Raw genomic sequence first — 16,119 nt, 5'->3', positions numbered from 1 at the left:
TTATTTTATTTCATTATATTGAACCTGGAGTTTTGCATCACATTCATATTAACATTACATTCTGCATTTTTTTTCAATTTAAAAAAAAAAACCCACGCGACGCGGCAGCGTCGCTGACGCGTCCGCGTCACTAGTGCGTTGGGAAGAAAAGAATATGGACAGAGAGTTACGCAGGAGCAGGGCTGGAGGCGTGCCAATGGCACAAACTGTCCCACGCGATCGCGTCGCCAACGCGACCGCGTCATATGGGAATAATGGCCTCCCACGCGACCGCGTGCCCCACGCGGCCGCGTGACCAGGATTTCGACGTAAAAAGGTGTATGGCCGAAAGTTGAGCCCTGTATGGCCAAAAGTTAGGCTGGAATTGGGCTGGACTCGTGCTGGAAGCCCAAGCCCTCCCACGCGGACGCATGGCTCACGCGTCCACGTCAAATCCTCATAATGGTCACTCACGCGATCGCACGCCCCACGCGACCGCGTCACTCTGGATTTTGGCAATACTAAGTTTTGAACAGAGAGTTGTGCGACCGTGAGGCTGCACTCGCGCCACTAGCACAAATCGAGTCACGCGATCGCGTGCCCCACACGTCCACGTCACCCAACCTTATCGCGCACCACGCGACCGCATCACCCACGCGACCGCGTCGCCAGCGTCGTACAACCTATCCAAATTAGTGCCAATTTTCTTATCTTTTCTTTTCTAATCCTAATTTCTTCCTTCTCTCTCCTTTCTCACTTTCTTTTTCTTCTTCTCATCCTTTTTCACTCTCATTATATTTTATTTAATTTATTTGCATATTTTCATTCATTGCATGTTTTTATTTTTATTTTTATTTTTCTTTTCTAAAATTATTATTTTACCATTGGTGTTCAAATGTTCTTATTCAACTGTTACATCTTTTCTGGTATTTTCTTGGTGCTTAGTGACTTGTTTCATTCTTATTGAGTAATATTATTTAAATCAATGCCAATCTTTTATATCTGTATTACTCTTGCATTGACATGAATTTATATTATCTCTCTTTCCCCACTCCCTTCTCCACTGTTGCAAATTTTGCACCACTGGTATGCCATGTGCTTATATTATTTTCTCACGTACATGTTGAGGCTTCCATGTAAATGAGACCCTTATCATTTGGCATTAAACCAACCATACTTCATTTATTTTCTTATCTCTATTATTGGGTTATCCTTCTTCCCTTTTTCTTTCAGGATGGCCACCAGGAAGAGAACCGGAAGACGCTTACATGGGGAGACAGACAAGTCCATCTGCACAATCCTTAGAGAAAAGCAACAGTTGAAACAACCCGTCCACCTGCATATCTCAGTATGCACCGAGGACGGTGCAATCTTTAAGTGTGGGGAGGTCGATACCGATCTCCATGGGTTAGTACTTTCCTGTCTCAAACACCAATATTTTATTTTCTTTGTTAATTGTTACATTTGCATATTTAATTGCATGTTTATTTGATTTTATGCATTTAGTTACTACTTGGTTGAAGTAATATTTTCTTTTTCAAGAAATTTTTATAATATTTCACTAATTTAAATTGAAAAAATTTTTTTGTGTTAAACTTGTTTGGAAGTTGTATTTGGAACATGGTTTTTGAGCTAAAGAACACACAACCTGTGAGATTTGAGCTTATTTATATGGTTACATTATTTAACCATAAATATTTTATTCCTGTGTGTTTCCTTCTCTATGATTGTAATCTTTACTTTGTTCCATTCTATATGTCCAATATTTAGTGTATTTACATGCTTGCATATGATTGAGGCCATTGTTTGATTTTAGCTCACTTATCCCAAAATTAGCCTACCTTTTACATCACCCTTGTTAGCTCCCTTGAACTTTTAAATCCCTTCTGTTTTATATCCACATTACTAGCCTTAAGCAGAAAAACAAAATAAGAATCCCAAGTTGAATCCTTGGTTAACTTAAGATAGATATTGTGTAAAATTTAAGTGTGGAAAATTTTATGAGAACATGGGATGATATGAAAAAGTAGGGAATTAAATTGAATAAGTTATTTGAAAATTTGGGAAGCATGCTCATGTGAAATCAAAATAATTAAATTACCATGTGCATTGAAGAAAAATATATTAAGTAATTAAATAAGGGGATAAAAAAAAGAGAAGAAGAAAAGAAAAATGAAAAAAATATATTACCCTAAATGCAAAATAAAAAGAATCAATGCACATGGGACAAAATTCGAAAATAAGTTTGATACATAAGCATGTAATACAAAAGTGGGAAAAATTTGGGTAGTTAGGTAAAGTATTTTAAAATTGTATAAAGCATGTATATGTTAGGTGAGATCTTAGACTAATCAAGGATTCACTTTACTAGCTCACTTAGCCTTATATATACCCTTACCTTTACCTCAACCCCATTACAACCCTGAAAAGACCTCATGATATTTGCATTGGTACATTAAATATTTGTTGATTGGTTAGATGAAGAACAAAGTTTAGAAAGCATGATTAGAGAAGAGTAGAGTGATTGACCCTAAACACTTGAGAGTTAGAGTGATATACACTACCAGTGAGGGTTCAGTGCTTGATTCTATGTTCCCTGCTTTCATGAGCTATCTTCTTACAAGTTTACTTGTCTTTTATTGTATAATTTGAATTAGTGGAATTTGAATTATTTTTGTCTTGGAGAACTTATTTATTTTTAACCAAGTAGGTAGAAACATCTTAGCATGTAGTTGCATTTATAGGTTGCATTTCATACATCCTACCATTCCTCTTCATCTTTATAGTTTCTCTTGAGCTTAGCATGAGGACATGCTAGTGTTTAAGTGTGGGGAGGTTGATAAACCACTATTTTATGGTTTATCTTGTGCTCAATTGAGTGGATTTTATCAACTCTTTACCCACTTCTTCATAATATTTGCATGGTTTTATATTTCCTTCCTGATTTTGTGCTATGATTGAAAACATGCTTCTTTGATCTTATATTTACTTATTATTAATCCTCTCTTATTACCATTAGATGCCTTGATATGTGTGTTAAGTGCTTTCAGAGATTATAGGGCAGGAATGGCTTGGAGGATGGAAAAGAAGCATGCAAAAGTGGAAGGAATACAAGAAGTTGGAGAAATTGCTAAGCTGTCCAGCCTGACCTCTTCTAACTCAAACGGCTATAACTTTAGCTATAGAGGTCCAAACGACGCGGTTCTAGTTGCGTTGGAAAGCTAACGTCTGGGACTTCGATTTGATATATAATATGCCATAGTTTTCCTGATGCTAGGTGACGCGACCGCGTGCTCCATGCGGCCGCGTCGCAGTGACGGAAATCCAGCGTGATTAAATTCGAGACCAGCAAATTCTGGGTTGTTTCTGACCCAGTTCTCGGCCCAGAAAACACAAATTAGAGGCTATAAAGTGGAGGAATGCATCCATTCATAAAAAGGCTTTCATATTCACAATTTTAGGAGTAGATGTAGTTTTTAGAGAGAGAGGTTCTCTCCTCTCTCTTAGGATTAGGATTTAGGACTTCTCTTAGTTTTAGGAGTGACTCTCAATCCCAGGTTCTTTATTTTTATTTAATTTATGAACTCTTCCATGTTACATATAATTTTCTTAATTAATGTTATTTGAGGTATTTCAATTTATGATTGCTGTTATTGTTGCTTTACATCTGAAGGCATTTTTATTCCAGTAGATTTACTTTTCCCCTTTTGGTTTTGGTTAAGAAATCAGTAACTCAGGAGTTATCCAACTCAACAGCATAATTGTTTATTGTTATCTTGCCAATTGAATTGAACTTCAACAATCCAAATCTTTTCTTAGGAAATAAATAGGATTCGAAGATCAAACTAATTAGTCCCTTGACTTTCCTTTACTTTAGTAAAGGTTGACTAAGTGGAATTAAGATTCAATTTTCATTATCATTGATAAGGATAACTTGGTCTGGACTTTCAATTTCTCTTACCTTGCCAAGAGTTTATTTTACAGTTATTTATTTATTTTTATTGCTTGAAAATATACCTGTGCGCATTGCCCAAACTCAACTTTCCCCAAAAACACACTTTTTCATAATCAATAATAAGAACACCTCCCTGCAATTCCTTAATAAGACGACCCGAGGTTTGAATACTCGGTTATCAATTTCAAAGGGGTTGTTACTTGTGACAACCAAAACGTTTGTAAGAAAGGTTGACTGCTTGGTTTAGTAACTATACTTACAACGAGAGTTTCTATAACCTCTAAACCATCAATCTTCAGTTCTTCACCCTCCTAGGCTATAGACTCCACACTAAATTTAGAATGATTGCTTGACCTTAAGCTCCAAAGAACAGTGGTGGTGATGGATTTAGAATAATCATCATTCTCTAGTGAAAGCAAATAAGTGATCCAGCACTTTATTCAAATCAAGCAACGAGAGTGAAGGGCATTCTCCCAAGAGTCCCTAAGTGTGACTCATGCACCTACAAAACAGAAAAATACTAGCAAATCAACTTCTTCAAATTAACAAAATAAAATAATACTAATTAGAACTAAACAATTAAAAGAAACTACTATTTAATAAACTAACAAGTTTATTAGCAAATAGGATGAAATACCCACTGTAAAATAGAGAAAACAAAGCTAATAAAGGTAACTAGAAATGATGCATGCATTCTGGTGCACGGAATTATGATCACACATTTTACAACTCTGGTACAACTAACCAACAAGTGCACTGGGTCGTCCAAGTAATACCTTATGTGAGTAAGGGTCGATCCCACGGAGATTGCCGGCTTGAAGCAAGCTATGGTTATCCTGTAAATCTTAGACAGGAGATTCAAATGATATGAATGATTTTGTTTAGGAAAAGTAAATAACATGAAATGAATGATACTTGTGATTCAGTAATGAGGAACAGGTTGAGGTTCCAGAGATGCTCTGTCGTCGGAATCTCTACTTTCCTACTGTCTTCTTCTCCAAACACGCATGGCTTCTTCTATTGCTGGCTGTATGTTGGTGGATCACTGTTGTCAATGGCTACCATCCTTCTTCTCAGTGAAAATGGTCCAGGTACGGCTTCTGTACAGCTAATCATCTGTCGGATCTCTCGTCTCGGATGAAAAATACCAGGCACAGCTACCGCACGGCTAATCATCTGTCGGTTCTCACTCGTGTCAGAATAAGACCTCTCTGTCCTTTTGCACACTGTCACTGCGCCCAACATTTGTGAGTTTGAAGGTCGTTTGTTCAAGCCTTCACCATGAAGGTTTTGATCTCATGGGTTTGAATGCTCTGTTGTCAGGAGATGTAAGTCAAACTCGTGGATTAGAAACCCAAGAGATACGCACTCAAGCTGTTGCCCAATGGCTACGTTGAGCTCAGATAGAATAGGAGTGGTTGTCAAGCACGCATTCATAAATTTGAGAATGATGATGAGTGTCATGGATCATCATATTCTTTATATTGAAGTACGAGTGAGTATTTTAGAACAGAATCAAGCGTGATCGAATAAAAAATAATAGTAATTACATTAATCCATTGAGACACAGCAGAGCTCCTCACCCCCACGTATTGGGTTTAGAGACTCATGCCGTAGAAGATACAATATGAGATGTAAAATGTCATCCCCCCTAAAATTAATCTTTAAAAGTAGTTTTTATACTAAACTAGTAACTTAGATTTACAGAAAATGAGTAACTAAGTGCAGATAGTGCAGAAATCCACTTCTGGGGCCCACTTGGTGAGTGTTTGGGCTGAGCTTTGAAGCTTTCATGTGCATAGGCCATTCTTGGAGTTAAACGCCAGCTTGGGTGCCATTTTGGGCGTTCAACTCTAGCTTTGGTGCCAGTTCTGGCATTTTACACCAGAAAAGGGTCTCTGGCTGGTGTTTGGAATCCAGTTTGGGCCATCAAATCTAGGGCAAAGTATGGACTATTATACATTTCTGGAAAGCCCAAGATGTTAGCTTTTCAGCCCAATTGAGAACTCACCAATTGGATTTCTGTAGCTCCAGAAAAACGCGTTTGAGTATAGGGAGGTCACAATCCAACAGCATCTGCAGTCCTTTCTCAGCCTCTAAATCATATTTTTGCTCTGGTCCCTCAATTTCAGCCAGAAAATATCTAAAATTGTAGAAAAACACACAAACTCATAGTAAAGTCCAGAAATGTGATTTTTGCATGAAAACTAATAAAAATATAATAAAAAGTAACTAAAATGTACTAAAAACTACCTAAAAATAATGCCAAAAAGTGTATAAATTATCTGCTCATCACAACACCAAACTTAAATTGTTGCTTGTCCCAAAGAAATCAAAAATAAAATAAGATAAAAAGAAGAGAAAATATAATAAATTTCAGGATATCAATGAAGCTTAGTTCTAATTAGATGAGCGGGACTAGTAGCTTTTGCTTTTGAACAGTTTTGGCATCTCACTTTATCCTTTGAAGTTCAGAATGATTGGCATCCATAGGAACTCAGAATTCAGATAGTGTTATTGATTCTCCTAGTTTAGTATGTTGATTCTTGAACACAGCTACTTTATGAGTCTTGGTCGTAACCCTTATCATTTTGGTTTCCAGTATTACCACCGGATACATAAATGCCACGGACACATAACTGGGTGAACCTTTTCAGATTGTGACTCAGCTTTGCTAGAGTCCCCAGTTAGAGGTGCCTAGAGTTCTTAAGCACACTCGTTTTGCTTTGGATCACAACCTTAACCACTCAGTCTCAAGCTTTTTACTTGGACCTTCATGACACAAGCACATGGTTAAGGACAGCTTGATTTAGCCGCTTAGGCCAGGATTTTATTCCTTTAGGCCCTCCTATCCATTAATGTTCAAAGCCTTGGATCCTTGCCTTTTAGTTTAAAGGGTTATTGGCTTTTTGCTCTTGCCTTTTGGTTTAAAAAGCTATTGGCTTTTTCTGCTTGCTTTTTCTTTTTCTTTCTTTTTCTTTATTTTTCGCCATTTTTTTTCTCAAGCTTTGTGTTTTTCACTGCTTTTTCTTTCTTCAAGAATCAATTTTATGATTTTTTAGATTATCAATAACATTTCTCTATTTTCATTATTCTTTCAAGAGCCCACAATTTTAACATTCATAAACTTCACTATAAAAAATATGCACTGTTCAAGCATTCATTTAGAAAACAAAAAGTATTGCCACCACATCAAAATAATTAAACTATTTTCAAGATAGAATTCGAAATTCATGTACTTCTTTTTCTTTTTTAGAAAACATTTTTCATTTAAGAAAGGTGAAATATTCATGGAACATTCATAGCTTTAAGACATAGACACTAAATACTAATGATCATGTAATAAAAACAAGACTTAGAAAGAAAATAAACATAAAAACAGACAAATAATAATAAAAGCAAGGAAATTAAGGAGCGGGTCCACCTTAGTGAGGGCGGCTACTTCTTCCTCTTGATGGTCTAATGGAGTGCTTGAGCTCCTCTAGGTTGCTCCATCCTCTTTCTTAGTGATGGGCTTTGGTGATGAATTTCTCTATCTCTTAAGGTTCAGAGGCGGAAGCAATTGCCTTTCCTTTCCTCTTTCTAGAGGATTCTCTGACTTTGGGTGCCATAAGTGGTAATGGAAAGCAAAAAGCAGAAGTTTTCCACACCAAACTTAAAAGCTTTGCTCGTCCTCGAGCAAAATAAGATAGAAGGGAGTAGAAGAAGAATGAGGTAATTAATTTTGAAAAACTTGTTAATGTTAAAAAAGATTAAAAGGATTTGAAAAGAATTTGAGAAGATATGTAAGTTTGGAAAAAGATATGGACAAGAATTAAAAAGAATTAAAAAAAGAATTAAAAAGAATTGAAAGGATTATTAGTTTTTGAAAATAGAAATTGAAAGATGAACATTGAAATATTTTTTATGCAAAAAAATTATGTAAAACATGAAAAATTGAAAAAAATCGAATTGGAAACAAAATTACCTCCCCTTTGCTATTCTGGCGTTAAACGCCTAGAATGATAGCCATTCTGGCGTTTAACGCCCATCTGGCAGCCAATTTGGGCGTTTAACGCCCAGCCAGGTATCCTGGCTGGCGTTAAACGCCAGAATTTCTTTGTTACTGGGCTTTTTTTTTTGAATGCCCAGGATGCTGCTGTTTCTAGCGTTTAACGCTCAGAATGATAGCCTTACTGGCATTAAACACCCAGAATGATAGCCATTCTGGCGTTTAACGCCCAAAATGCCACTTTACTAGCATTTTGACGCCAGTGAGCTCTTTTTCTCTGTGATTCCTCTGCTTTATGTCCTAAACCTTCATTTCCCTAATTTATTCACTGAAATGCATTAACGAACATGAATAACAAAATTAATTAGACTCATATAATTGTTTTAAACATCTAATTTTTTATAATGGCTGGGTTGCCTGCCAGCAAGCGCTTCTTTACTATCTTTAGCTGGACTTTACTAAGCTTTTAATTTAGTCTCAGTTTTGAGCACTCTTGCTCAACATTACCTTCAAGATAATGTTTGACTCTCTGTCCATTAACAATGAACTTTTTGTCAGAGTCAATATCCTGAAGCTCTACATATCCATATGGTGACACATTTGTAATCACATATGGTCCCTTCCACCGGGATTTCAATTTCCCAAGAACAATCTGAGTGACGATTAGATTCCTGCCGGTTAAGAATTTTATAAAAATAATCGCGTTGTAAGTATAGTTTCTAAACCAAGCAATAATCCTTTCGTACAAAAGTTTGGTTGTCATAAGTAACAAAATCCAAATAAATTTATAACCGAAGTATTTAAACCTCGGGTCGTCTTCTCAAGGAATTGCAGGGAAGTATGATTTATTATTGGTTATGAAAAATTGTATATTTTTGGGTTTTTTTGAAATAAGGAATAAGTAATTTAAATGACAAGAAAAATAGATTAATAATTATAAAAATCTCTTGCAAGGTATAAGAACTGAAAATCCTATCCTAGTTATCCTTATCAGGTGTGATGAGAATTGTTATTGCTCCCACTTAGTTAACCCTTACTAAATAAAGGAAAGTCAAGTGGACCAATCAATTTGATCCTCAAGTCCTAGTCAGCTCCTGTGGAAAGACTAGCTTTAGAGCGACCCAAATCAATCAGCAATTTTCAATTTTCAATCAACTGCTGAATCTGATAACTCAAGTGTTACTAATTACTTAACCAAAAAAAAAGGAGAAAATCTACTTGAATAAAAATGCCTTCAGATTGGAAGCAGCAGTAACATAAATAAAAGAAAGAAATCTTAAATCTGAAATATCTCAAATTATATTAAATAAAGAAATCAACTCTAACATGAAGTTCATAAGTCAAATTGAAAAGATAAATAACAATTAAAGTAATAGAATAAAAAAAAGTAGAAAATAAATTAAAGGAACATTGAACCTGTGATTGAAGAGAAGTAGCCTAATCATAATAGAAATCCTAAATCCTAATCCTAAGAGAGAGGAGAGAGCCTCTCTCTCTAAAAACTACATCTAGAACCTAAAATTATGAATATCCAAGTTGTATCTTGTTGTATGAATTCTTCCTATTGATTCCCTCATTCTCTGGCTTATATTCTGTGTTTCTGGGCTTGGATTTGGACCAAAAAGGTTCCAGAAATTGCTGGGAGCGTTTTCTGCAATTTCTGCACGTGGCATCTATCACGCGTACGCGTGGGTCACGCGTTTGCATCATTTGGAGTTTTTCCTGGTCACGCATACACGTCGCTGCCATTTTGTGCTAGGCATGCATCTGCGTCATCCATGCGTGCGCGTCGTTGCCTTTTCTTCAAAACTCCATTTTGTGCTTTTCTTCTATTTTTGTATGTTTCCTTTCTGTCTTCTAAGCCATTCTTGCCCTATGAAGCCTGAAAATACTTAACACACAGAGCACGGCATCAAATGGTAATAAAGCATAATTAAATTTAATATTTTTAAAGCATAGGAAACATGTTTTCACATATATTATAAAATATGGAAGGAATGGTAAAACCATGCAATTTACATGAATAAGTGGATGAAGAATTGATAAAAACACTCAATTGACCACAAAATACATCATAAAATATGGATTTATCAACCTCCCCATACTTAAACAATAGCATGTCCTCATGCTAAATCCAGGAGAAAGAGTGAAGGTAGAATGGTGGAATCTTATGCAATGCAACCTATTCTAAATGCAAGCTACCTACATGAATCATGCAATTCTAATTATTATCCACCTATATATATAAAGCTTACATGTGGTTAATTTGATTCATATTTTCAAGAAATCATATATGCATAGCTAAGCCTAAATCATGTTAAAGCACTTTCACAATTGAGTTGAGTTAAAGGAATTCACAAACTTGCAAGACAATTAACAATTAAACATGGATATATGGAAATGAGCTATTGAACCCTCACTGGATTTGTGTTTACTCTCTAGTCACTCAGTCTTTGGGGTTAATCACTCTATTCTTCTCTAGTCATGCTTTCTAAAACTTTGTTCTTCATCTAACCAATCAGCAAATATCTAATGCATACATACAAACATCATGAGGTCTTTTTAAAGTTGTAATGGGGCTAAGGTAAAGGTAAGGATATATATATAAGGCTAAGTGAGCTATAAATTGAATCATTGATTAGTCTAAGATCTCACCTAATATTTACATACTCTTTCATAATTTTGAAAATTTGCCTAGCTACCCAATTTTTCCACTTTCGTGTCACATACTCATGTACCAACTTTGTTTTGATTTTACCTACATGTGCATTGATTTTTTTTACTAAACTCATTATTGGGGTAATTTTTGTCCCCTTATTTATTTATTTAATTAAAAAGGATTTTTTTTTTGCAGGATGCAAAATACAATGCTGATATGGATGTTATGAATAATTCCAGGTTCAATAAAATAGAATAAAATAAAACTTAAAAATAAATAAAATGAAATAAAATTAAAATTGAAAAAGAAACGATCATACCATGGTGGGTTGTCTCCCACCTAGCACTTTTAGTTAAAGTCCTTAAGTTGGACGTTTTGATGAGCTTCTTGTCATGGTGGCTTGTGTTTGAACTCATCCAGAAATCTCCACCAATGTTTGGAATTCCAATAGCCTCCGGGGTCCCAGACTAGGCATGTAAAGCCTTTGATCAAATCAAAGCAGGTTTTCAGGCTCTCGGGGTACTGAATGTCAGAATAGATTCCAGGATCCCAAACCTTATTTTTGTATCCGCCTTTGTTTCGATTTACATTTGTCCAGCCAGGCGGTATGGTATTTGTATTCTCACTAAGATGACCAAACATCTTCCGAGACCCATACAATCAAACTCGAGACCAATCCTTGCACTTCAAATTGAAGCGTGGAACCTCATTAAATCTTGCATACCAGCTCTGAGTACGAACCATTTCCCTTTTACTCTTAAAGCCGCAAAGAGCTCTAAGCTGGCCATCTGTTTCAAGTAAACCATATTCAAGTGGAAAAGTAAAGATAAGGGCTAAGGATTTTACCCACTTGAAATTAGTATTGGGTGGTAATGGCCTTAGAATAGGTGTTTCCAGTGGTTTTGCAAGCTCTACTCCATTGTATTCTTTTGTGAATTCCTCTACTTCTTTGCAAACTTCCTCAACTGCAACCACGTCTTGATCAAAGTCTTCGATATCTTCCTCATCACTCAAGTCATAATTTGGAGGTTGAGAAAAGTCTACCTCCGCATCATCTTCATATTCACTTGGGGAAGATTCTTCAATCTCAAAGAATTCACTTGCGGATGCAAGTTCATTACTAGGAGAACTTGACTCAGGATTTTCAGTACCAAGGGAACTTGCTTCTTGAGCTGTTCCGTCCAGTTCTTCATAAGATACTTGCTTTGGGGGTTGTGAACTATCCTCCTTAGCATCAATTGCAAATTTCTTAACGGAATTCTCCACAATTCTGGATTCCCATGGAGGTTCAGCATCTCCTAAGTCTTCAACCAATTCTTCTTCTTCGATAATTTTGGCTTCCTCCACTTGTTCCAGTACAAAGTCATGCTCCTTACTATCCATCAGAGTTTCTAGTATCTCCTTCATGCTATGTTCTTCGTTAGATTGTCCACATGAAGCCATGGGGGTTCCTTGAGTGTCCGAACGTCTGGAAGGTAATCGATTGATCGCTTGCTCCAGTTGGTGAAGGGTTGCATGAAATTTTTCCACTGTTTCCTTGAGATGCTCCCGTGATTCTTGGGTTGATGGATATAGACATGGTGCATGTGGAAGTGGTGGTTGTTGGGAGTAATTGGATTGGAATTGGGGTGGATAAGAGTTAGGGTTGTAACGACCCAACTTCCAGAACGTCATGATCGTACCAAAAGTAAGGAGTTACTAACCTATTTCTTGTATTAACTATTTAATATTGAGCCTTTAGTTCGATATCGCGATTTAGTTTTATAGAAAATTCCAGAAAATTTTTGTTATTATTAATTAAAATCATATAGCAAAGATCACCTAGTAATAATAATCACGTAATTATTAATAATAATATCTGTCATACAAAAGATTTCAAATAAAACTCAGATACAAATCCTATCCCTCTGTATAAAATAAAAATGTTAAGCAATAAGGGCGAGGGAACTCTATGAAAGCAAATTAACTCACACTTAAGTCATAAATAAATTCTATAATCGCCCCAGCTTCACACTGTGTCTTCAAACTTGTGTTACTGAAAGGGTGGAAAATTTTGGGGTGAGAACAAACCACACGTTCTCAGTAGGGAATGGGAATGCCGTAAAAGTAATGAAATAGAATGCAAATAATTAACATACTCAAGGAAACTATATTTTTATCAAACTCTTATGAAAATACTATTCTTGGTTTTACTTTAACTACTTATTTACCTCTTCCAAAGAAAATCTCTAAGCTCAAGACAAATTCCAAAATATAAAACTAGTCACATTAAGCATTTCTTAACCACACAATTAATTTTCAATCACAATATCAATTCTTACTCATCATCATACATTCACCAACTAATAGCACTAACAAAAGATTCAATTCAACACACAAACAAGTCACAGCAAGGCAAACAGCATAATCACAGGGAAGTACAACGAGCAAACCCAATCAAATGCAGATGTGGAAACAAGGATGATGCATGTCTAGCCCTAGTGCAGGTAATGAGCTCATTTGTCGGTTTCTACCCGCTCCCGACGTAACCCGAAGTAGTTGAAACGGGCATGGTTTTCCAGTCAGTATAGGTACAGTTCTCACTAACTGACGTATGCGTCATATCCTCTGTAAGCAGACTCTGCCTTACAGGTGACGGCGTTCCAGCCGTGTATGAAATCATATTCTCTGTAAGCAATCCTTGCCTTACAGGTGCGGCATTCTAGCCGTGTATGAATTAATATCCTCTGCAAGTGATCCCAGGTAATCAGTTGCAGGTACAGCTCTCAATAGCTGTGTGACACTGGAAAACGTTCTGTGGTCGTACCACTATCTATCTGACTGCCTTCACGCAGCAGATCATCACATAATCATTCTTATTACCATCATTCATTATCATTCTCATTATTCGTCATCACATTCACATTCTTATGCAATATCTTTTTCTTTCTCTGTTCAATCATACTATACAAACTTTACATCTTTCACTTTTACAATATCTTGGCTCAAGCCATTTCTCTTTACCATTCGTTCATAAAAATCTCAATCATCAATTCAATTCATAATCTCTGCTATGGCAACCTTAAGTCAAGCCAACTTTAAAACTATCTTTCATTTTAGTTCTCTATCAAAGACTCAAGAAAATTATTTATTTTTTTTAAATTCATTAAACACTTTTCAAAACATAACCTTTCATTAGAAGTAATCAAATAAAACTCTTTCTCAAGTTTACCAACTTCACAAAGATTCAAAAATCATCTCTCTTACTATTCAAATTCAAATATTATTATTTCACCAAATTTCTAAAAAGGTAATCCTTTATTTCAAGCCCAAAACATAACTCTTTCTATATTGAATCAAATTCAAAACATAATTTCTTTCTTAAATAATTCAAGTTCGAAACATAAACCCTTCCTTGGTAATTCAAATTCAAAATATTATAATTCTTTTCTTAACTAAATAAAACTCAAATAATATGATTATCGAAGTTCAAATCTTCTAAAATAACTTCTCAAATAAAATCTCAGATTTTATAAAATTTCGGCAGCACCTCCCCTAAAACTCGGATTTAGCCACCCTTACCGGTTCCCTCTTTCTCAACAAATCACCAGCCCTTTTATCAGCAGTTTTCACAACAATAGAATCTCAGTAATCATTTCATCATAAATCAGTTTAACAATCGACATCCTAACAATAATTAAAATCAGAGTTTCCATAAACCGTCCTTTAAAGGTAGATCAGTCCAGCCTCCAGAATTCATAACTAATATTCCAAACACCATCCTTTCATATTTCTAGTTATTTTTAAAGTTCTTTAGTTATTAGCAAAGTTACCATTTTATTCTAAAGATCACACTTTAGGAAAATATTTCAGTAATCATCCTCCAATCCTTTAACCGTTCTCAAAATCAACTCTAGTTAACCTTAAATCAACAATAACAACCAAATTAAGAAATCAATGTAACCTAAAATTTAGGTAACAAGCATAGCCTAAAACCAAAATCAACCTCATCAATTAATCGCTTACAACAATAAAACCAGTCACAATCACAGCCAAGTCAGAATCAATAAATCATGACACAGAAAATTAGTCTAACCATTAATAAATTATTTATATACTCTTAAAGTTTACTATATTATTTCAGAAAATCACAAGTTCTCAAAACAGTTTAATCCCTTAGTTCCAATCCTTCAATAACCACCAAAACCAATCTCAACTAGTCACAAGTAAACTTCACAGCCGTTCCCATACATCAAATATCCAATTCAACATCAAACAAGACAATAATTCACTCAAAAACAGAATCTCAACCAATTCATGGCAGAATCAATAATTCAGTCACATTTCACAACCGCATCTAATTTCAATTATAATTCAAAGTAACCACAACCACATTCAATTCTAATCATAATTCAAAATAATCACTTCAACTAACTATTCTCAAACATATTTCAAACAATTCACATCAATTAATCAACTCTTAATCATTATTAACTATTTGCAATTATCCAAATAACTTTGTAGGCATTCTAAATTAAAAACGTTAAATCCCCTACCTCAAAGTCGAAACTCACGGAAATTACTAAACCCAGCAGCTCCGTTGGCAGTTCCAACATCTGTTCTGCTCTCTTAGCAGCTACCATGATGATTCTGGGCAGCTCCAGTGATGGTGAAAGGTCTCAGCTTCAGCCAAGCAGCAGCAGTAACAATTCAGAGTAAAGCCAGAGCAACATCAACTCTAGCAGTGGCAGTGGCGCTCTTTTCGGATTCCAAAAATAGGGGCAAAGCTCAGTGACAGTTACAGGTTCTTTCCCCACTATCGTGTTTCTCCCCATGGCAGACACAACAGCGGTGGCAGCGACTTCCACTGGCGGCAGCTCGGACGGCAGCGACGACTAGGGAGGCTTCAGCGACAATGACCAACTTCAACGGAGCTCCAGCAGCGGCATCAACCAAACAACAGCTCTGATGGCGGGAGAGGCTCCGGCAAATCACAGAACCCAGCGGCAGAACAGAGGATAAAGATGAGCAGTGACATGGATGAATTGCTTCAAAATTAGAACCGTATCCTCGGCAAGCACCAACAACCTTCCCGGCGATAGCTACGGTGGCGCGGTGGTTCGGCGACGACGTTCGGGCTCCCTTCCTCAGCGGCGGCTGAAGCTTCATCAACGGCAACAAACCCTAATAGCAGCAGCGGCAGGAGTGGCTTCAACAGCAACGCCTAGGCGCGACAATGGCGCGGGGGCGACGCAGCAGAGGGTCTCTCCTCCCCTTGGTTTCGCTCGGTTCCTCCTTCCTCCGTGAATAGCATCGACGGCATCCATCTTCGTCGGTAATAATAACGGCGGCGGTGGTGAGGCAGGCTGCACGAGATGCAACTCCGTTCACAGTGCGTGGGCGTGTGACGGAAGGAGCATGGGCTGAGCGGGTGTGGTGTTCTGAGTGTGTGTGTGTCGCGGCAAAACTAAGGGAGAGAGGGTGAGTTCGTGTGTGTTTGTTACGTTGAAGGAGGAGGGTGAGGCTGCATCTGTTAGGGTTAGGAATTGGGAAAAT

This window comes from Arachis ipaensis, chromosome B5, assembly GCF_059453495.1.
Source record: "Arachis ipaensis isolate K30076 ecotype BB chromosome B5, ASM5945349v1, whole genome shotgun sequence".
Lineage (NCBI taxonomy): Eukaryota > Viridiplantae > Streptophyta > Magnoliopsida > Fabales > Fabaceae > Arachis > Arachis ipaensis.
The sequence above is the reverse complement of the archived record's forward strand: the minus strand, read 5'-3'. Positions refer to the sequence as shown.